The sequence below is a fragment of the Lissotriton helveticus genome (genome assembly GCF_964261635.1).
Source record: "Lissotriton helveticus chromosome 1_1 unlocalized genomic scaffold, aLisHel1.1 SUPER_1_unloc_11, whole genome shotgun sequence".
NCBI classification, from domain to species: domain Eukaryota; kingdom Metazoa; phylum Chordata; class Amphibia; order Caudata; family Salamandridae; genus Lissotriton; species Lissotriton helveticus.
Window position 1 is genome coordinate 1,883,253 of NW_027611650.1, and position 22,890 is coordinate 1,906,142.

At 43.9% G+C, this 22,890-nt stretch overlaps 1 pseudogene; it reads left to right on the plus strand.

The window, feature by feature from the left end:
• The window catches only part of LOC144805481 (uncharacterized), a 34,429-nt pseudogene extending 20,816 nt beyond the window's left edge, over positions 1–13,613 (plus strand).
• The last annotated feature ends 9,277 nt before the right edge of the window (positions 13,614–22,890 follow it).

Below are 22,890 nucleotides of genomic sequence, written 5' to 3' on the forward strand. Positions count from 1 at the left end.
GAGAAAAAAGACAGAAAAGTCACATAACGAATACATACATACTTTTGTATTTAAAAGTCTATTTAGTGTCGAGGAGGTCTTTGCAGGCTCTTTAAACAAAACAGGCAGGCATTTTTCTTTTGGCAGCCCTACTTTATATTCCTTTTCATTAAATGCATTCTCACACAACAGTTCTAATTGTAAAATACAAATGTAAGGAACAGGCAGACCTTGACCGTGAGACTGATAATAGATTATCTTTCTTTTAGAGAGTTCCTTAAAACATTGTTAATTTGAACAGCTGTGATGAGGCCGCCGAATTTTAATTAGCTTTACGCCTGGACATCTTTTCACTGGGGGTAACATCGCGCTTTGTAAATAGATTTCATTACTTGATATAAACCTAAGTATCTCTGTATTGGACCAAACAAATCACATGAATTGTTAAATTGCCCACTGAAAAGGCCCTTGCACGACCTTCAGCCTAAACTACAGAGATCTCAAATGTGCCCGTTACGAACAGCCACCCAAAGAGTGAATGCACCCAGACACAAGGAGGTGAGTGGCAACTCAGTGCGGAATTAAGACAGATGTTGCTCGAAAAGTAACTACGGAAACGAATACTCGTGGAAAATATGCACAAGTGGCATGAAATTAAACAAGTAGAATGTCCACAGTGATGCCAGTGCCAATCTGGAATTCCTTAAGGGTTCTTGAGCACATTGTGCCGACAGAAATCTTCCTTTCAGTGATAAAGTTTGACACGAATGTGAGTCCGCTATGGACATGTGTAATGCCACTTTAAATTTCTATTGGTGCTGAGCAGGAGCAAAGCCCACCACACTTGAGAGCTGCAAGAAATGTGCGTATGGTGCATATCAGATGTTTGCAAACAGAGAAAGGTGTTAGGATAATTAATAATAGTACTTGGCGCTGTGGGATCGGTTTGCCAAACATCCGGAGATATTACTGGGCGTCTCAGTTGGCTCCTATCAACCACGTAATTTATGGATCCCCGGCTGACCCGGGCTATGTGATGGACCGTGGTCAGGTGCCGGGGGGAGAGTACACCTGTGTCTTGTACGCGAAGCGTGGCCGGTTTTCATTGAAGGGGCCCACTTTGTGCTCCACGAGAGTGTGGCATGAGGCCAATAGTGCTCTTAGATGGGCTGGGCGTTTGACATTGTCTACGCCATTGTGGAGTTCTGAGAGGTTAGGGATGCTTTGGAAATCGAAAGGCTTCGATCGCTGGGGCTTGATCGGAATATCGCAGATTCGTGACATGTGGGGCAAAGATAGGGTTCTGACATTCGAGGAGTTGCAGGCCAAGTATCGATTGAATGACACCGAGCGGTTCCATTACCTCCAGATCCGCCACGCCTTGAATGCAGCTATTTCTGGCGACGAGGTGCTACCGGTGGCATCCCCTCTGGAGGATCGCATTCTTGATTGCCTTCTGCCCACCAAGGCGATCTCTCTTACATATTGCAAATTGATCAATCACTCAGAGGACCCCTTCGTGCGCCTACGCGACCAATGGGTCGCTGACGGCCTTGTTCTGGACTATGAGGACTGGAGGGAGGCGGTAGCATCCCCCAAGGAAGTGGCAGTCCCCATGAGGCTCCGTTTGGTTCAACTTAGAATTTTGCATCGATCTTACATCACGGGCCTGGGACTGCAGAGTATGGGATTGGCTGGGTCAGCTGATTGCCTGCGGGGGTGTGGGTTGCCGGGGTCGTTCATGCATATTTTGTGGGAGTGTGAGAGGGTCCGTGCTTTCTGGAAGTGAATACATTCCAAAATGAGTGAAGTGTGGGAGCTGAGGGTAGACTCGGAGGCGAGGAGATGTCTGTTGAATGTGTGGGAGCCCACGGACCTGCCGAGCCATGGTAAGGTTTGGGTGGCTCTCGCTTGTGCAGTCGCCAAACGTAACATCGCACAGCTCTGGGGTGCAACACGGGCGCCCAGGGTTGGAAAATGGATGGAAGATGTTGACTGGTGTATGTTTCGTGAGAAGTCTGTGTATGTCTCCGAAGGGCGGCCCCACAAATGGGTCAGGATATGGGGAGCTTGGAATGCTTACCGAGGCAACATTTGTGAACCTCCGGAATTAGACCCAGTCAGTGTGGACTCGGAGGACTCTTAGGCCTGTTTCATTCTCCTTAAATCATATTGTAATGTATAGAAGTCTGTGTCGATATATTGCAACTGCGGTTACCCTATGCACTCCGGTCGTTGTTTAAGTGTGTATTTGTTTTCATTTAAATAAAAAGATTTAAAAAATAAAATTAAAAAATAGTACTTGGCGCTTATGTGATGTATACAATCAGATTGCAGTAAGATAGCCTGGTAGGTGAAGGCACCTGGCCTAGGGTCAAGACTGTGGCAGGATAGCTCCATTGATTTAGGCGATTGATGCTTAGAGCACGTGTCTATATTAGCAAGGGGTAAATCATGACAAAAAGAAATTGTTTGCTATAAGGCACGGTGAATAATTTGTAGTGCTTCTTTCAATCCCCCTTGTTTACAAGTATCACTGCAATCTTAAATTTCAATCAAGTGGGGCCGCCAGGATTGAAGCTGGCGACCAGGAAGGGCACTGCATGGCGTCTCTTTGTATCCAAATACCACGGTATTTCACAGCAGGAAGAGGTTGTGGTGCAGCGGAGAGAGCTGCCGACTCGGGAGCTGGGGATTTTCGGCGTTGGCGCAACATCCTGTGATTGTGGGCAAACCACTTAATGTACCGGTGCCCTTAGACAGCGACTGGCCACCCTCGCGTGTAATAAGCCTCGCTGTATAAATCTACAAACTTTAAATAGCCTTTGGAGGGCTACAAGGCCAACATGACACAAAAATGGTATCCAGATATTAACAAGTACTACAATGTAAAGAAAAAAGACAGTGGTAACACTTTCTAGGATTTAAATCGGTGACATATCAAGAATGCATGATGCGACAAAATATTTACAAAAGGCACAATATGTGATCCGGGTATATGATTTATTTTTGCTCGAGCACCTTCTTTGAAAATAATAAATATGTAACTTGAAATAAGGTTCTTTTTATCATGGATTTCCTCATGCGCAGCATTTAGTTAATGTCAGTTTTTCCTGTAGGCATCAACACGGATCGGGCGTAGATCGGCACAGGAATTTTTTTTATCTGTTTAACCACTTGCGTGCTTCGGATGGCCGCCGGCCGTCCAACGTCACGGTGGGCGTGTGCGGAGGACGGCCGGGGGCTCTCCGAACCACGCCCACGCCATAAATCACCCGCACCGCGGCAACATTTTCACCACGGTCAAGGGGTTAAATATTTGTTGACACGTTCTTAGTCTTACTGTGTGTTTTGCTTACAAACTGAATCCCCAAAATCATGCACATCTTGCAAATATTCTTTTGACAGAATTTACTGTACCATAATCTTTCATATGTTGCCATGCGTCAGAGACTGGGGAAGAGTGAGGGGCTGGGAGATAAAGTCTGATGTACAGAGTGTCAGAGACAGAGGAACTGGGAGATCACGTCTGAGGCTCAGTGTGTCAGAGACAGCTGTAACCAGTTTGCAAAGTCATGTTAAATATGCAAATGGTCTTTAAAGACATGTGAAAAACTTGGGTGTGCCGGAGATGACTCCAGACACCGCCCAGCCGAGCCCCCAGCAACTCGAGTTGCTCTACAGCAGCTGGGCTGAGACATACGACGAGGGAGGAGGGGAGCTAAAGCCCTTGGGCCTGGGCAGAAGTATGACTGTGAAGGCGCGGCCCCCTTTGTGTCGCTCCACACCCCCCCCCCCCCGGGGGTCGCGCACCACAGTTTGAAGACCCCTGCACTAGGGTCATGTTCGCGTAATACAAAAGTATAAACATAAATAAATATACATTTTATATGAATTCCTCAGAGTTCTGAGCTGTTTTAGGTATGGTGACGGTGCTAGCCTCCATCGTCTCTCTGCAAATCGGAGTCTGCTTCTTTCTTCATTTTGGTGACCGTTCTACCACGGTTGTGTTAATTTGTTTTTGGTCCTTTTTTGTTGTTGGGGAGGTGGGGGCTACCGTCTCCATTTTGTCATTCATAGTTCTGTTGTAGTGTTCCATGAGTTTTTGAACATCGGAAATGCTTCCCTGGGGTTGAAGTTTTCTTTGGCATAGATCATACAGATCATCTCTATTCTTATTTCTAGTATCCCTGGCCCACCGTCTAGGTCTAACCTCTTATCTCGTTGCCTTTGCTTCAGGAGCTGAGATGTGGAATGAGATGCTGGGATGATCTGACCAATCGCATGCCGTTATGCATAGTGCTTCTGCTGTGGAGATAAAGGTTAGTGATGTTCCTTTGCCATGTGTTCGACCTGTGCATGTTTGTTTGTTTTTTTACAGAGTTTTATATGTCGCGAACTTTACCCAGATCGGGTATCAGAGCGCTTTACATAGCACCAGTTGCATTACATGAGGACCCATTTTTTTATTTTTAATTTTTATTAGGGACCGGGAGATTAAGTGATTTGCCTAGAATCACAGTATGTTCAGCTGCATGGCCAAGACTCGAACCCAGTTCCCCAGATTCAAGGTCGACCGCCCTAGCAGTAGGCCAACTTCTCTCCCCTGATTGCACCAGATTATGGTCTTTGAAAAAAGATTTAGTGCAGTCACATGTGAGTCCTCAATTTAGGTTGAAGTCACCTAGAAAGATTGTTTTCGGGTGACTTAAGGTCTGTACTGTGATTGTTAATTGCTCATGAGGGCCTGGTTGTCTCCAGGAGGGTGGTAGATAATGTGTAATTTGGTCAGGGAATAAATCCCCCTAACCCCGGAGGACTTCAACTCACAGGAGGATATCTTCTCCATTTGGAATCGTTTGATTTGTAAGGCTGATCTGTGAATGCATGCAACCCGCACGCCCCCAACTTGGTTTTACTGTGTGGTCTAGTCTAATGATGTTGTAGTTAGGTGGAACTAAGTTATCTAATAGTGGTGTGGAAGCGTTATTTAATCGGGTCACTGGTAGGATTGTTGTGTCTAGCAGGGATGTGGAATTCCTATAGGCCGACGCCCAGGGCATATTGTTTGAGGCCAAGGGCAACACGTTTTCATTTGTGTTTTGTCCTTGGGACAAGTAGGCCCAACTCCCTGCAGCACAAACCTGTTGGCTGCCAGTTTGCAGTACCACATTATAGATCAGGGAAGGGTACGGTCTGCAGTTAAGGTAATATTTTTGTCCATATATTAATGCTGTTCAAGCTTGTATTTATGGTTTATTAATTGAAAGCATTTATTATTAGGTTGAGAGTAAATGTTGTAAGCTCCGACTGCACTACTGACCGTGGTTCCACTACAGAAACATCTACACACGTTTTCAAAGTTTGGCAATATGAGGCTATGTATAATGTTCCCAGAATGCTCTTATTTGATGCAAATATTTGCAGAAAATTGAAAGCAAGATTGATGATTCTGTTTTCAAAATAAAATGTTCATAAATGAATGAAAGCAAAAAAAAATTGCTTTAAAAAAATCGCTAAACCACTATAACATTTCACATACCATTTCTTTGCAGCTGCAGCATCATTCCGTAACGTCTTGATGCACACTAGTATTTCCCAATACTATTCATTATGGAAAATCAGTGTAACCAGTTTCCGTAAGATTATGGGAAACAAAAATAAACGAGCATCGGCAAAGCCAGTAGGTCTGAAATTGGTGGTCAGCTTTTTAGTTTTATCAATGTGCGAATTGTTTTGGCATGGTTTTTGTAAAACCTTATTGGTGAGAGAATTGCCAGGCCCTTACCATTAAACAAACATTGGCAAAAGCAACATGTGTTTTTGGTCTCAAATAGCATATTCTGCACAGTAGTTACTGGCATTGAGCAAAACTACTGTGTGTCCATATGCTCCTTGTGAAAGCAGAATGCTGTCACTCACAGTAAAGCCAGCCGATACAGAGAGAGAGACAACATTTTAATAAACGCAATACGTCATGGTCAACGCCAGACTAAATTAGAGAACCAATTAATAAAGAAAGTCTAAAAAGTGCACCCAGGGTATATGTCCTTGCATTAAGTGCAGCTATACCGCTTTCGTGAATTCTCAAGAATTTACAGATGTAGGACAAAAAATAGTACTCCTAAAAAATATTTATGAACTGCATTTTGGCATGAGCAAATATGCATGTGCATCCTTGCTCATGTGAACATCTGAGTGTTTGCAAGTTAACTTTCCCTCCAACCACTCTTTTTCCCAACTCTGGAAGAAGGTTTACGGCTGTCATAGTAAGGAGTAAATTTCCAACATTTCTCAGTATGAGTAAATTTCCAACATTTCTCAGTATGGGAAAAGATCAGAGAAGAGTTGTTGAAAACCCTTAAAGTATGTAAGTTAGTAGGTTTGCACGGGCTCAAAATGTCATTCTAACCCTAGAACTATGGCTTACTACTACCTTCAGCCCCAGTATGTAGATCTGCGGAAACGTGGCAACATAAGCGGACCGCAAATATTCAAACACTACTATGGTATGAGCCCCTGGCATAATCAGAGAGGCTATATCAGAGCTCCTATATAAGGAGTTTGCGGCCATAATTTGTCGCCACACTACATGGCACTAAAGGGACAAGTAGATTTCTGGAGCATCCTGCCCCTTGGAAATGTAGATATTTTATTAAATTCCACACCCCTGGTCTAGATTATGTGACAGGATGGGGTCGGCTATGTCTTTGGCATATTTAGCTGCTGATTGCTGTTGTGCGGTAAGCTTTTCAGTGTCTTTTTAGGCTCTCTTTTTCTGTCTTGATTACCTGGGTTGAATGTGATCTGTCTTACTTTTGAGAGGTTTATAGTAGAAGCTATGATGATTCATTGCTCCAAAGACGTATTTATAGCTATTGTGTATATTTTATAAGTTGTTTCTGTGTGGTGAGGGTATGGTATGTAAGATTGGCAAAGGTCATCAATGTCCACCTTTAACATTTGGTTTGTTGTCCTGTTAAGGCGTATAGTTTTTTGGCAAAGGCATAGAGATCCATCTAGGTGTGCTTGTTACTACGTGTTTGTAGGGGGTTGGAGTTCTATGCGGTCTCCTAGTTTCCTGAGCCGTAGTAAGTCAACTGCCAGCTTAAGGTTGGCAATGATATTCCAAAATTCTTGTCTTATCTTTTCTATTGTTTGTGGTGCTGGGAAGGGGAGACTCTTTTGAGAGTGTGAGTGCTTGTTCTTTGAGATATTGCTTGTCTGGTTTGGTGAGTTGTGCGAAGAGGTATACCGCACAGTGAGTGGGAGGAAGTTTTGATCAGACACTTGAATAGCTAACTGATTATTACTGATGTGCACAAAACTGTTAATCAGAATTTCCATCTTTAGACCTCCTCAATCTAGTGTTCCAGTGTTCCCAAGCTTTCTATCTCGAGAATGCCTAGAGCCCTCTCATCCCTCGCCCAAAATGAACTCAGACTCTGGATTAGCTAATTAATGTTATTCCTTTGTTCAAGTTTGCATTATTTAACAATCTCTGGTTTTAAATCCACAGGTTATTGAAGACTGGGCGTAGAAGACAAAATGGTGATCAGTATAATTGAAAACTATTAAAGGACTGATGGTAAAGAAATAAAGTTGCTTCAGAGCTCCAACAAGAGGAAAGTATCTATGAAAAAGATGTGGTGAGGAACTTGGATTAGAGTAAAATAAAGAATGTGAAAGCAGTTTCTATAAATAGATTTCCTGCTGCTCTAATGGTATATGAAGAATACCCTGGAGATGTTAACCCAGGGCAGGAAGACCATCTGTCTCAACCAGAGAGGACAAGCATCAGTCTAAAGCTCTATCCGATCCAAGAGAAGATCATACAGACAGAACTAGGGGGACTTGAAGAGTTTTTAACAGACCTCAGCAAAATGGAACACTTGAGCACCATATCCAGTGAATAGTCTTTAAATCAAAAACAAATATCTGTTCATCAATTATACAGTGTTAATGAAGCTGCTTAAAAGACCAGGTGGTCAGGTTAGGACTAAGATATCTGCTAGTTACGAACTAGCGATGTGGGACCAAAGGAAGGAGAATGAGGGAAAATAAAAGCACCTGTGTGACCAATGACCTATTGCTTGTAGTCCGGGTCCACATGTCCACTATCATCCTTGCCCATTAGATGTGACCTCAGGTACTTTTTACCGGGCAAGACCTGCAAAATCCTTAACATCCTCATTGTAGTCTTATATACAGACATAGGAGACATATGTAAGAAGGGTGACAAGAAACAATGTGCTGCTACCGATACATAAAAGTATTCTGAATATTCATGCCAATACATTATGTGAATATGTACCTAGTTTTGAAATACTGAACACCAACCAAAGAACTAATCAGTGCTTCATTAACTCATAAACAAATATGTATCAGAAAAGGGTGAGAGAATCCACATAGATGTAATAAAGATGCAATAATCCCATGAGAGGCTTCCCCATAAGTACCAGGGGCTGCTGATATTAAGGTTGTAGGGTGAATTAGGTTGCCTACAGAGGTTATAAACTGTGAACTCCACAGAGAAGTGATCTTTGGCTAAATAAGTGTCCAAGTGTTAAGTTGAACAAGTGCACCACATTTGAGTGGGTGATGCTAAACACATGCTGAATAAGATTTAGTCTTGTCTTCTGGTGTGTCTGCTAGAAAAATCTCAACTTGGAGATATTAACTTCAGAAAGAAATCTTACCTGATAATGGAATGTATACAAGATAAAACCGAACTTGGAGATATTAGCACCGAAAAGAAGTCTCATACATACTCTGAATGTGAGAAGAGCTTTAGTTGTCGATCCAGTCTCAGTCAGCATTAGAAAATTCACACTGGGGAAAAACGTCATCAGTGCTCTGAATGCCAGAAACGCTTCACTCGCAAACACCATCTGACTCGACATGTGAGAACTCACACTGGGGAAAAACCTCATAAGTGCTCTGAATGCCACAAAAGTTTCCCGTGTAAATTCAGACTTACTGAACATGAGAGAACGCACACTGGAGAGAAACCTTATCAGTGCCCTGAATGTCACAAAAGGTTCACTCAAAAAACCAATCTCAGTCGCCATGAGAGATCTCACACTGGACAGAAACCCTATCAGTGCTCTGAATGCCCAAATAGTTACCAATGTAAAACAGATCTCACTCAACATGAGAGAACACATACTGGGCAAAAATCTCATAAGTGCTCTGAATGCCAGAAAACCTTCAGTCGAAAAAAAGTTCTCACCCGGCATGAGTTAACCCATACTGGGCAGAAATCCCATCAGTGCTCTGAATGCCCAAAAAACTTTAGTCGTAAATACCTTCTCACTCAACATGAGAGAACCCACACTGGAGAAAAACCATATCACTGCTCTGAATGCCGGGAAAGCTTCAGTTATAAACTCAGTCTAACTTTACATGAGAGAACTCACACTGGGGAGAAACCATATCAGTGCTCTGAATGTCACAAAAACTTTAGGGAAAGAGCTAGTCTCACTCACCATGAACAAACTCATACTGGGCAAAAACCTTATCAGTGCTCTGAATGCCTAAAAACTTTCAGTTATAAAACCAGTCTTATTATACATCAGAGAACTCACACTGGGGAAAAACCTTATCAGTGCCTTGAATGCCAGAAAAGCTTCGGTGTGAAACGTCACCTTACTGTTCATGAGAGAACACACAATGGGGGAAGAACCTCTTCAGTTCTTTGAATTCCAGAGAAGCTTTAGTTATACAATAATTCTCACTCCACATGTAAAAGCCAATACTAGCTAAAATAAATGTATGAGTGTTATGAAGGTATGTAAAGATTCAGTTGGAAGATCCATGTTATAAAGGAAAAGTGTTTATTAGTGTTCTGAATGCCAGAAAAGCTTTATTCATAAAATTAATTTCAATTAAAATGAAAGAACGCGTCCTGTGCCAAATCCCTGTAACTGTTCTGACTGTCAGAAACACTTGAGTTGTAGAATGGATGCCTTTCGACATGAGAGAGCCCACACTGAGTGAAAAACCTTAAAAATATACCCTTTGCCAGAAGCACTTGTCATATCCATTGCAGTGGTTGTAAACCACTTATACTAAGAGCAAAACTGGTTTACTTCCAATCTCAAAAAGCTGAGGCTGATAATTCCTCAAGTAGGTTTTTGGTTCTACCAAGCACAGTTCACAGCCCCTCTTCTCAGGTTCATGGGTTACCTTTGCAACAGCTTTGAGAATGACTTGATGTTTTCCTTTTTTTCTTTTAAACATCTTTATTGCACATTTTATAGCTTACGTTTTAACGTACCTCTCCAAGTAGACAGTCCGTTCTTAAGATTAATTCATGTCACGTCTTATACACTGATCAAACATTTATACATATATTCCTATCTTTCCCACGTAGAAGACACCTGCGGAAAAATGTACCCAACTGATTCCCATTCCCACATCTTATAGAGAATGGAAAGATGCTCTACTATCCCTCTTCAAGTGTAGCCACCCACCTGTCAGAGGTGCCCACACCTTTGACCCTTTCCTCCTAGCCCCCTCGCTTTTTTTTGCATATACTGCCACTTGCGTATGATAAATAGCCATTATACGACCGAGCCATTGTTGGACCAAAGGTGCAGAGAGATCTTGCCATGCCGTAACCAAGCTTAGCCGAAAATCCGTCATTACAATAAACACAGATGCCTGTTCTTGGCTAGGGATTGATTCATTACTAATTCCCAGTAATATAAGTTACGGGCTCTGTACTATACTTAGTCCCAGTCGTCCCTCCAGGAACTCAGTAATGTCCCCAATTAGGCCACCTAGGGCTGGGCAGGTTGCAACCAGTGTATCAAATGTGCGCTGTATGAATGGCATCGGGGACAGTGCTCGTTTCTGGTTCCACCCCATTTAGGTATTTTCCCCAGAGTGTCGTACAACTAGTAATATGTTTTAAAATGATGTACTTGCAGAAAGGCATACATTAAGATTGTCTGTGCCAGATTTCAGATAACCTTTGATCTTTCCAGTGAATTTCTAGTTGTTTTTAAAATAACTTACAGTAATATTTTATTACCATATGTAAAGCCAACCCCGCCCCCCCCTAGTGGCCAATCTCCCCGAGCCTCATAAGACTCCATCACCCAGGGCATTTTTTTTTAAAGGAGAAAGGGGCCATGGGGCCCCCTCCCCGAACTAATCTAGGCCCTGTCGAGACCAAGCCTGTGGCAAAAATGTAGAACAGAAGGGGAGCGGGGCCATGGGGCCTCTCCCTGAGCCTTAAGAAGACTACTACCTTTCATTCCCCACGAATCATGCAAAACACTAGTAACGGCACTGGCCTTGTCCAGGTTGGATTACAGCAATGCATTGTATGCTGGGATACAAACATGTGACAAAACTCTAGCGTCTACAGAACGAAGCAGCTAGGTTGGTGCTGGACATCCCCAGATCTGAGCCGGTTGCCCACAGACTAAGAGCCCTCCACTGGCTACCAATGGAGAAAAGGATAAGGTTTAACTCAGTTTGCCTAGCCTATTAGGACCACACTTTTTAAATCTCATCTGAAACGGTATGAGCCGGCCAGGAGCATGAGATCTGGTCAGGCAACATTGATTCAGGTCCCTAAATTCAAGCAGGTCAGTTGGGGGGGGGGGGAGCTTCCTGTTGCAGACTGCCAAGACCTAGAACCTTCTTCCTATTACAATAAAAAATAGCCCCTCGCTACTATCATTCAGGAAAGCTGTAAAAACCTGGCTTTTTACCTCCAAGTTAGAGCCTTACATCATCCGCAGTTCTGGTTTTCTACATCAACTTAGCGCCTAGATGCCCCTGGGCATTTTTGTGCTTTTCAAATCAATCAATCAATTAAGGCCCTGGAGACCCCAACACCCAGGGCTGTGTTTCTTTAAGGGGAGGGGGACCCCTGTTTGTGCCTCAGTAGGCCTTGGGGACCCCATCCCCCAGGACCCCTTGTATTTGAAAGGGGAGTAGGTCTGCATGGCCTGTCTCCCTGAGCCTTGTTCGCCCCTGGGGACCTCATCCCCCAGGGCTGTGTGTGTGTGTATGTATGTGTATGTCTATATATATATATATATATATATATATATATATATTCACTGAAAAAACCATAGGTTTCAGGAGTTATATAGTTAGGAATTAGCTTTTACAAAACCTTTGAAATTCACTCCAAAAACTATAAGTTTTAGTGGTGTTCTAGTTAGCTGGACATTTTAATCATACAAAACCATTGAAATTGCTCCTATATAGTTAGTTGTACTAACTATATTTCGCGCACTCGCAATCCACTGCTGATGATGTCACATATTAGATCATTCATGACATGGTCAGTGACATCACTGATGACATCTCAAATGACATCACTGATGACATCATCCAGTGAATGTGGTTTGCTTCGTTATTTAAATATGCATTATATATATATAGCAATTTGCATTGAAGAATGAGTGGATATATATAAATAAATATTTGGATGGAGGATTTAGTAGCAGTGTAATTGACTGTTTACTTGACCAATTTATAATGTCTCACTAAATATAGTAGATAATGACTAAACTGTGTGAATATCTGTATCACTTTGAGGAAAATTGAATTTTGCCCTGCTATGTGTCCCTACGTGTTCCCCAACATGTAATATATATATGCATGATTTCTATGCATGTTCCCTCCATGGCCGATAATAAAGACGCATTTGCAGTTGCGTCCAACGTTAGTATGTCAGTTATCTAGTCCTCCGTGAAAGCAACGTGAATTAGGCTTTTAGGCCTATGTTGCCAACGTCTTTACATGGTGCACGTTAAATCATAGAGATGCACCCGTTTCTAAGGCCCCACAGGGCCCGGACACAAGATCCAGGCCTCAAGCCTCCTGAAACACTCCGAGAGATGCAGCCCCGCCCGCATCCCTGACCCTTCCCTTACTTCCTGCCAAGACAATGCGGTGCCTGGCTCGGCCTAGCCTGCCTGCCAAGAATATATTATGCCTACAGTTATCTGTTCAGCTCCCCGGATTCACATTCCTAGCTAACGAACAGGATAAACATATCCATCTACAGTCTAGTCTTTCTGTCTCCATGCAAGTGATTTACTGAATTAGTATCCATAGAAGTATCCATAGCCCACGCAATACATAAAGAAATATATGCATGCACTAGCCTTTAGTGACAAGTAGCTTTTGCCCTGATGACTTTTAGAATCAAGCAACATGTACTCCAAACACAAGATATCAGATACGCTATAGGTACAGGTCGTTCTGACATCCCAGACTTCAGTCTCCTCTACTAGTGCTAGAAGTCAGCGCCCCCCAGCCCTCCCCAGTTACACGTCATGACTCGTTTTTGCGCGCACCAGTAGGTTAAAGGTTCCAGCTGCCCATGAAACCCCCTCCATGTGTCCACCCACCTATGACACTTCTGTGACGTCTACATCACACACCTCCGTGCACGCCCTGTGCACGCCTTCTTTTACGCCCATATGTTCTTATCTTTCTTTTTCACTTGTTACGCCTACTGTATTCAATGCAACTGTACAGTTCTACTATATATATTGTATGATGTTAATGAAATGTTGAATGTCCCTTCCTGAACCTTAGTAGGTGATGGAACACGATGTCCATTGGCTCGAGCCACTTAATTAAAGCCCGTATGACTCAGATACCACGGACTCTGCCTCTCATTTATTGAGCTATTCTTATAATCATTTAATGCATAGAAAAATAGTACCGGTAATTTATTTATTTACCACAACTTTGTCAGTTGTTGTGTAAACTGATTCTACAGTTGGTTACTAGCTATGTGAAAGTCTATATTAGTTATTGATTAGTTAACTGAGTATTTGTATGGGAGTGTGAAAGTGTGTGTGGTTCGGTGGGGGGTGTGTGACTGTCCAAAGATGTGTGAATAGTTGATTCAGTAGATATATGTAGTTAAAACTACATGTTCTAACAGTTTGGGTGAGGGAATCTCTTTATGGGTGTGGTGATGAGCAAATATATTTCTCAAAGGTACAGGTCCAACAAACTAGAAAAATAAAAGGCAGTGTATGTGTCAGTTGTTGTATATAAATAAGTATACATAAGACAAAATGATTGTGTGAGTGACTGTATGGATAACTGTATACTTGTAATAATGATTTTATAATTCACTAAGTATGACTTGCTATCTAAATGAATAGAAGAAGTGGTGTTTGTATAAGTGTTTTGCTAAGTAAATATGTAAGTATGATCCATTGTTTGCATAAGTGAGTAGGATGACTTCATATGTGAATAGGATGCGTGCTGTTGTTTAATGTCGATATAGATGTATAAGTATTTTTGATAGTGTTCTATTGTTCATTGACAGCATGTATGAGTGAATCCATAGGTTAGTGATTAGATGTGTGTATACATCTATGAATCACTGAGTGGATTTTTAGATACTTGTATTGCTGTGACAATGGATTTAAATATGATACTCTGTATTTTACAAAGAGTGATGAAAAATTGTAATAGTGTATGAAAAGGTGTATGTGATTGTCACGTGGATGATGTCATCAGTGATGTCATCAGTGATGTCATTTGAGATGTCATCAGTGATGTCACTGACCATGTCATGAATGATCTAATATGTGACATCATCAGCAGTGGATTGCGGGTGCGCGAAATATAGTTAGTACAACTAACTATATAGGAGCAATTTCAATGGTTTTGTATGAGTAAAATGTCCAGCTAACTATAACACCACTAAAACTTATAGTTTTTTGAGTGAATTTCAAAGGTTTTGTAAAAGCTAATTCCTAACTATATAACTCCTGAAACCTATGGTTTTTTCAGTGAATTTCAAAGGTTTTTTAAATGCTAATTCCTAACTATATAAGGCCTGAAACCTATGTTTTTTTTCAGTGAATTTGCAAGGTTTTTTAAATGCCAATTCCTAACTATATAAGGCCTGAAACCTATGGTTTTTTCAGTGAATTTCAAAGGTTTTTTAAATGCTAATTCCTAACTATATAAGGCCTGAAACCTATGGTTTTTTCAGTGAATTTCAAAGGTTTTTTAAATGCTAATTCCTAACTATATAGGGCCTGAAACCTGAAACCTATGGTTTTTTCAGTGAATTCGCAAGGTTTTTTAAATGCTAATTCTTAACTATATAAGGCCTGAAACCTATGGTTTTTCAGTCAATTTCAAAGGTTTTTTAAATGCTAAATCCTAACTATATAAGGCCTGAAACCTATGGTTTTTTCAGTGAATTTCAAAGGTTTTTTTAATGCTAATTCTATTAGCGGATAACGTTTAAATATATTAATATCCTAGTGGGACCACCTGAGCAGCCCTAAGGGGTCAGGGTGTTTCTACCCTGCCCCCTTTTTGTGTTCTACACGTTTGTTTTTCTGCTTTCCTATGCCTCAGTCTACCGAGGCACAAGATGGCTGCCAACAGTTTCTGTTTTGGAGTGTTGACAGACATTGGCAGCCAATCAGAATGCAGCTCGCGCACTAGAGGTACGCGTACGGTAAGCGTACCGTAAGCGTACGGGTAAGCTCACGGGTAAGCTGCTATAGATATATATTTTTTTGAACCTAAATTACTCAAAATCCTCTGGAGCACATATCTTGAGACATAGCAAAGGCACATCGGGCTACCAGTCCCTACAATTTTGCCAAGTTTGGTGGAAAACCATTCAGCCGTTCGGGCTAAAAGTGAGTCCAACCGCCCTATGGAAATTTACATGGGGAAAACACGTTTTGGGACCCCCCTTTTATCTCGGCCCTCGCTTAACGAATCCCCCCCAAACTTTCAGGGAAGGAGCGGAGCGGGCCGGGCCATCTTCTTTGAGAAATTCGCGAAAATTCGTCCACCGGCGCCAAAGTTATTCCCAATAGAATGTTGCGATTTCCCTATGGAAAACAATCCTAACTATATATACCTACTGGCTATCGCCAGTAGGTAATATATATATATATGTGTGTGTAATAAAAGGGGAGAGGGGCCACACTGCCCCCTCCCCGAGCATATTATAGCCCTGTAGACCTCTTCCACCAGGCCTTATATATTTTGAGTCAGAAGGGGTGTGGCCCCCCACCCTGAGCCTTTTTAGGCCCTGGAGACCTCATCCCCAAGGGACATTTTTTTTTAATGGGAGGGCCCCCTCCCTGAGCATATTTTGGACCTGTAGACCCTATCCCGCAAGGCTACACTCTGAATCTGTTCACCTCAAATTTTTAGCACAGGATTAACATAGTGCCATCCAAGCCCTGTACATATATACATGTATATACACATAAATATATATGTACATACATCTCTATCTATATATGTGTATATATATATATTTTTTTCCAACAATTGGGCTCTGAAAGGGCACACAGCGCTCTCCCCCACCATGTTGTAATGCATTCCTGACTTTCATTCAATATCCACCATGTCCGACGAGTTTCAAGGCTGTTCCGCCCTTTACTCATGGACTCAGCACAGAGGGAAATGAAAACTCACTGCTGCTTACTTTCCGACCCTTTATTGAAGGACTGGAAAGGCTTCTGAAGGGAAATGCTTTCCTTTCGTTGAAGCACGCTCTGCCAAGGTGAACAACAGCACGCAAACCTGACTTTCTTTCCTACTTAAGGATAATTGAAACCCTCTTCAACGTCTACATGAGCCCCCTCACAGCCATCGCACGCCAACACAACCTCAACATCATCTCTTACGCCGACGACACCCAGCTGATCCTCTCCCTCACCAACGACCCCGCCACCGCCAGAGCCAACCTTCACGAAGGGATGAAAGACGTAGCCGAGTGGATGACGACCAGCCGCCTGAAACTGAACTCAGACAAGACGGAAGTTCTCATCCTGGGATCCTCACCCTCCGCCTGGGACGACTCCTGGTGGCCCCCCGCCCTAGGCAGCGCACCCAAACCAACAGACCACGCACGCAACCTGGGCTTCATCTTGGACTCCTCCCTCTCCATGACCAGACAAGTCAACGCCGTCTCCTCGTCATGCTTCAACATCCTGCGCATGCTTCGTAAGATCTTCCGGTGGATCCCCACCGAGACCAGGAATACGGTCACCCAGGCCCTCGTCACCAGCCGCCTGGACTACGGCAACTCCCTCTACGCCGGAACCACTGCCAAACTCCAGAAGAGACTCCAGCGGATCCAGAACGCCTCAGCACGACTCATCCTGGACTCATCCTGGACATCCCCCGGCGCAGCCACATCTCCGGACACCTGAAAGATCTGCACTGGCTACCGGTCAACAAGAGAATCACCTTCCGTCTCCTCACCCATGCACACAAAGCCCTGCACAACCAAGGTCCAGGATACCTCAACAGCCGCCTCAACTTCCACGCTCCCACACGCCAACTTCGATCGACCGGCCATGCCCTCGCCGCCGTCCCCCGCATCCGAAGAGCCACCACAGGAGGAAGGTCCTTCTCCTACCTGGCCGCCAAGACCTGGAACTTCCTCCCGAACCACCTCCGCCTGACCCAGGACCACCTCGCCTTCAGGAAACAGCTCAAGACCTGGCTGTTCGAGCAGTAGCGGACCACCCCTCCCCTAGCGCCTTGAGACCCACCGGGTGAGTAGTGCGCTTTATAAATGCTGTGATTGATTGATTGATTGATTGAAGCTGCAACAAACAGGGGGACTGAGCCTACTTATTGCGATCACTGCACACCTCTTCTGGACCGCAATCACCAGCATGCTGCTGGTTGTCTTGAAATGTGCCACGCCCACTGTGGGCGTTCTTTCCTTCAAGAAAGGGTCAGAAAGTAAGCAGCTGTGAGTTTTCATATCCCTCTGCGCTGAGTCCATGAGTAAGGGGCGGAACAGCCTTGAAACGCGTCAGACATGGTGGATATTGAATGAAAGTCAGGAATGCGAGCGTCAGCAAGGCATTACAACCGGATGGTGGGGGAGAGCGTTGTGTGTGTATATATATATATATATATATATATATATATATATATATATATACACATTACCTACTGGTGGACACCAGTGGGTAGTTATAGTTAGGACTATGTTTTCCATAGGAAAAGTGTCTGTGACTTGCCTGTATCTTTGGCGGTTGCAAGCAAATGGGTGGTTCCTGTTCGAAGAGCGGCCACATCAAAGGCAGGACCCAATATGTGTTTGGCACTTTCTCCTCAAGGAGCTGCACCCATTAACTGGTTCAACATGTTTGCCAGGGTTTTTTGCGAAGGAAATTCGTGGTGTCGTCAAAAATATATATTTTTATCTGGTGCACGGTCATAGACAGAGGAAAGGAAGAAAAGCAAACAGCCGACACGTGTTGCGCCTAATTGGCCGAGGGCTTTCTCGGGCTGTACATAATAAATGCATGATTAGTCCAAAAACGTATGTACCATGATTATAAGAAGAAACAAGCATTTACAATGCAATAGGTTTCGCAGCATTAAAGTTTGAGTTTTTGGCATTGTATATGACAATGCGCTGCATCCCAAAAAAAATGTAAACTTTGAATTGGTGTAGTGGCAGAAGTACAGGCTAACTGATTCTTCGCACGCACCCATTCAGTTGTTGGCCTCTCAGCTGAGTCTGCCAACTCGACAAAAAAGCATTGGCAAAGCCACTAGGATGGTAGCCAATCCCAGATCTACTGGCTTTGTAAATTCAACTGGCTAGTCCTGCTGTTTCAGAGCACACAGAATTATCACATTCACATCCTAATAGCCCCCCTTCCCTATTATCCCCGTCTTGCCATGGACTGACTTCATGCAGGCCAGATGAAGGCATTTGAAGGATCACAGTCTACCTATCATGTGCATATCCTGTCAGTGAGCTGAACTCTACCTATGTGCTGACGTGAGGGATGTGCACATAATATAGCATGATGAGTTGGATATAGTGCACCACCACGATGGCTACATCTAACACAGGAATGTATTCGATCCTCTCCTGGAATGTGAACAGGATGGGGAGTAAGGTTAAGAGAGGATTAGTGGTGGCCTATTTTAAAAGATTGAAACCTGATGTCATTCTCCCACAAAAGACACACTTAAAAGGCATTCAATGTGGGTTCCTAGGCCGAGGTGCATATAAAACGATGGCTCACGCTGGCTTTTCCAAGGCGATGGGTGTGGCAATACTCATCAGGAAAAACCCACCCTTCCACATAGATTGCACTTGGGCAGATCCCAACGGTACAAATGTAGCGATCAAAGGTGTGTGGAATAGAGGACACATCACGTTTGTTAGTGTATACGCACCGCCCAAGCTCCAATGGCAAACAATGGATAAGCTTGCAGCAATTTTATTAGAGGCGGGTTCAGGCACGCACATTATAGGGGGTGATTTTAATGACGTAATAGACCCCACGAGTGACCGTATGACTGTCCCAATGGGGAACTCCAAAGAGACGCTGCTCAAACAGTTTGCAGATACATTAACGCTCACAGACATATGGCGCAGGCAGCATCCTCAGACCAGAGCCTATTCCTATTATTCAGGGGCGCACAAAGCCTTTTCGAGGATAGATGACATATTTGCACCAGTGGGGAACTGGGGGAGGTACACAAGATAGAATATTTGGCAAGGGGCCTCTCAGATCTCTCACCCTTGTGGCTCGCAGTGGGTACACGTACACAACGACAGAACGGGGAATGGAAATTGAATCCATGGGAACTCAATGACCCTCAGGTTGTTCAGGAGCTCAGGGTAGACACGGAGTGTATTTTAACGAGAATGTGGGGTCGGTGGATTTGGCCATTACACTATGGGAGGCATACAAACCTGTATTACGGGATAGGGCACAAAACAATATAGCTCACAAAACACTGAAAGAGGAAGAGGGGATCACGGGGTTGGAAGCCCAATTACTGCAGCTCGAATCACAGGCGAGCTCGGGCAATGATCCCTCCATGCTACGCAGTCTACAACTCCTTCGGCAGGAATACTTTTCGCTGGCCAAAAAAGACGTACAACATACAATACAAGCCATGCACAGGCGTCTGTATGACGTATGTGACAAGACAGGTAGGCTGTTGGCATGGCTTAGCAAGAAGGAGCTTGACAGTAGATGGGTTTCGCTAATACAAACGGAGGATGGTCGAACTCATTTGACCCCAGTCGCGATAGCCAACGCCTTTGCAGACTACTATGAGGCCTTTTACAAGCAGCCCGAACTAGCCGAGCTGTCACAAATACAAGTATATCTTTGGGAGATACAGCTCCCCAAATTAGCGGACAGTGTGTCCAAGGCATTATACGATAAGATTACAAAAGAAGAAATTATGACAGCTATTGGCCAACTGAAAACTGGAAAGGACCCAGGACCTAATGGGCTGCCTCCTGAATTTTTTAAGCAACATGCAACGCTTTTTAGCCCGCACCTCATCCAACTATACATAGAGGCGCATGAGACAGGATGCCTCCCCAGAGACTTGCGGGCGCTACGATCGCAGTCATCCCCAAAAAGGACAGACCACCACAGGCCCTTTCTCCCTCATAAACATGGAGACCAAGATCCTAGCCAGAGTATTAGCAAACAGGCTGACCGCAGTAGTCACTGGCCTAATTTATAGAGACCAGTTTGGCTTCATGCCCAAAAGATCAACAAGACTCAACTTGAGGAGACTGCATAACTGGTTGGAAGTGGTTAGCAAAAGAGACGATCCACACCTTATCCTCTCCCTCGATGCCGAAAAGGCATTTGAAACTGTCCACTGACCTTTTCTTATGTCTGTTTTGGAAGAGTTCAGGGTTGGTCTGTATGAGAGACCCGTGGCCAGGGTTAGAGTTAATGGGGTAGTGTCGCGGGAATTCCCAGTAGGTAGAGGCAATCGACAGGGCTGCCCGTTATCCCCCTTGCTTTTTGTCCTGTTGCTGGAACCACTTGCCGGTGTGATTCAACTACACCCGGGCATAATGGGATTCAATAATGGAGAGAATGATGAGACCGACTAACGTATATCCCTTTATGCGGATGAGATATTAATGTATGTCACAAACCCGGAAACAACACTCCCTAGAATCATGGACAGCTGTGCGACATATGGTGCACATGCGGGTAAAAAATTAACTGGGGGAAATTATACTTATATCCAGAAGACAAGAGTGGCGGCTATACTATAAGCCCAAGCCAACTCCAGTTGGCGCGGGAGGGCATAAAATATTTAGGGATCTACGTTACAACGAACACGACAATGGCACTGGATCACAGTCTATACAGAGTGCTCAGGGGTTTCAGAGTGGAAGTGGAGAGGTGGAAGACTTTTCTACTGACGTTGCAAGGCAGGGCAGCACTATACAAAATGATAGTGCTCTCATAATTTCTTTATGTACTGCACTACACCTATCAGCTCATTCCGGTGGAGATGTTCCCTAAAATTGATGACCTACTACGGACTTTTCTCTGGGACGAGAGACCTCCGAGGATAACACTAGTAACGCTACAGCGTAATCAATACAACAGCGGTATTTCCCTGCCTGATCTTCGGGCATAGTATTGGGCAGGTCACCTAATTGTCGTGAATGAATGGCAGCACGTAGAGAGAGATCACCCCACATATGTACTTGAATGCACACAGTTTACCAAACGCCCACACACACATTATATATATGGGTGGAGTGGCACTGCACAGCTCTTGACAGCGACACAGATTTTGGTGGCAGCATGGAAACAGGCTGAGAGACAAATAAAATGGGATGGCTTGTCACTAGGAAATGCACACTCTGGGTGGGGAACCGACTTCAGGAAATCACAAAATTGCGTGGTTTCCGACAGTGGGACTTGCTAGGCATTTCACAACTTGAGGACATATTACACCGGTAGGGGCTGGTTACTTTCACACACCTTCAGGCTGAATACATCATGAACACGACCCAAAACTCCAAATACCAGCAGCTGGCCCATGCATGGCGAGCGTAACACATAGACACCAATGACATTCCCGAGTATGCACCTTTGGAGAGGCGACTCCTGATAGGGGAGCTAGTGGAGAAGTCTGTTACCTGGACATATAGAATGATAATAAATAACAAGCCAGACATTTTGCAGAAGCTACAGGCGAAATGGGAGTCAGAGTTGGGGGAGATGGAGGACTTAGACTGGGAAATGGCATTGATGCATCCTCGAGAGGTGGCCATTAGGTTCAGGCTCCGACTGATTCAGTTTAAGTATCTGCACAGAGCATAGTATGACAAAGAGCGACTGCACCATATAGGGAGGGTAGAAACACCTGACTGCTTGCGCTGTGGGGCATCCACAGGTACATTCTTCCACACAGTGTGGGATTGTTCTAAGATTCAACTGTATTGGGCTACCCTGTTGGAAGAGCTAGGAACTGTCCTGGGAGAGACTATTCCGCTTATTCCCCAGTTTGTTCTGTTGGGAATATCCTCTGAAATTGACCTCCCAAACCAAAGTTAACCCTACTTCAATTTGGATTAGTGGTGGCGAAACGCGACCTGGCTAAGGCATTGGGGGTAGTCGCGAAACCATCTCTGATTGAATGGAAAAAAAGCATGGATAAGTATATGTTGGGGGAATAGACGACTTATAAAGGACGGGGTTGCCCCAAAAAGTATTAGAAAATATGGAAACCATGGCTCACACATTATGCACTCTCGCTCACTGATTCACAATGATCCTCGGAGAATGATGAAATTAACGATCGATCATATTTTTGTGTGCAATCTTTTGTATGGACAGGTGGCGGAATCTCAAAAGCCTTTCATCCAGAATAGCGATCATCTCCTTCTGGCTACAGCTATCACTCTACAACCCAGCAGGCTCCAGCCCACTGGTCTTGCGGGCAATACAAATGGGGAGGAAATCCATGTTTTACAGAGGAGACTAAAGTGGAACAAAATAGACACGTCCGCCCTAAGCAGGTGGAAAAACGATTGGCCGAGAACAGCTGAAGAATTCACAAGTGACAATTCCCTGAGAACTGGATTAAACTGTCGACCAAAGTATATAATCT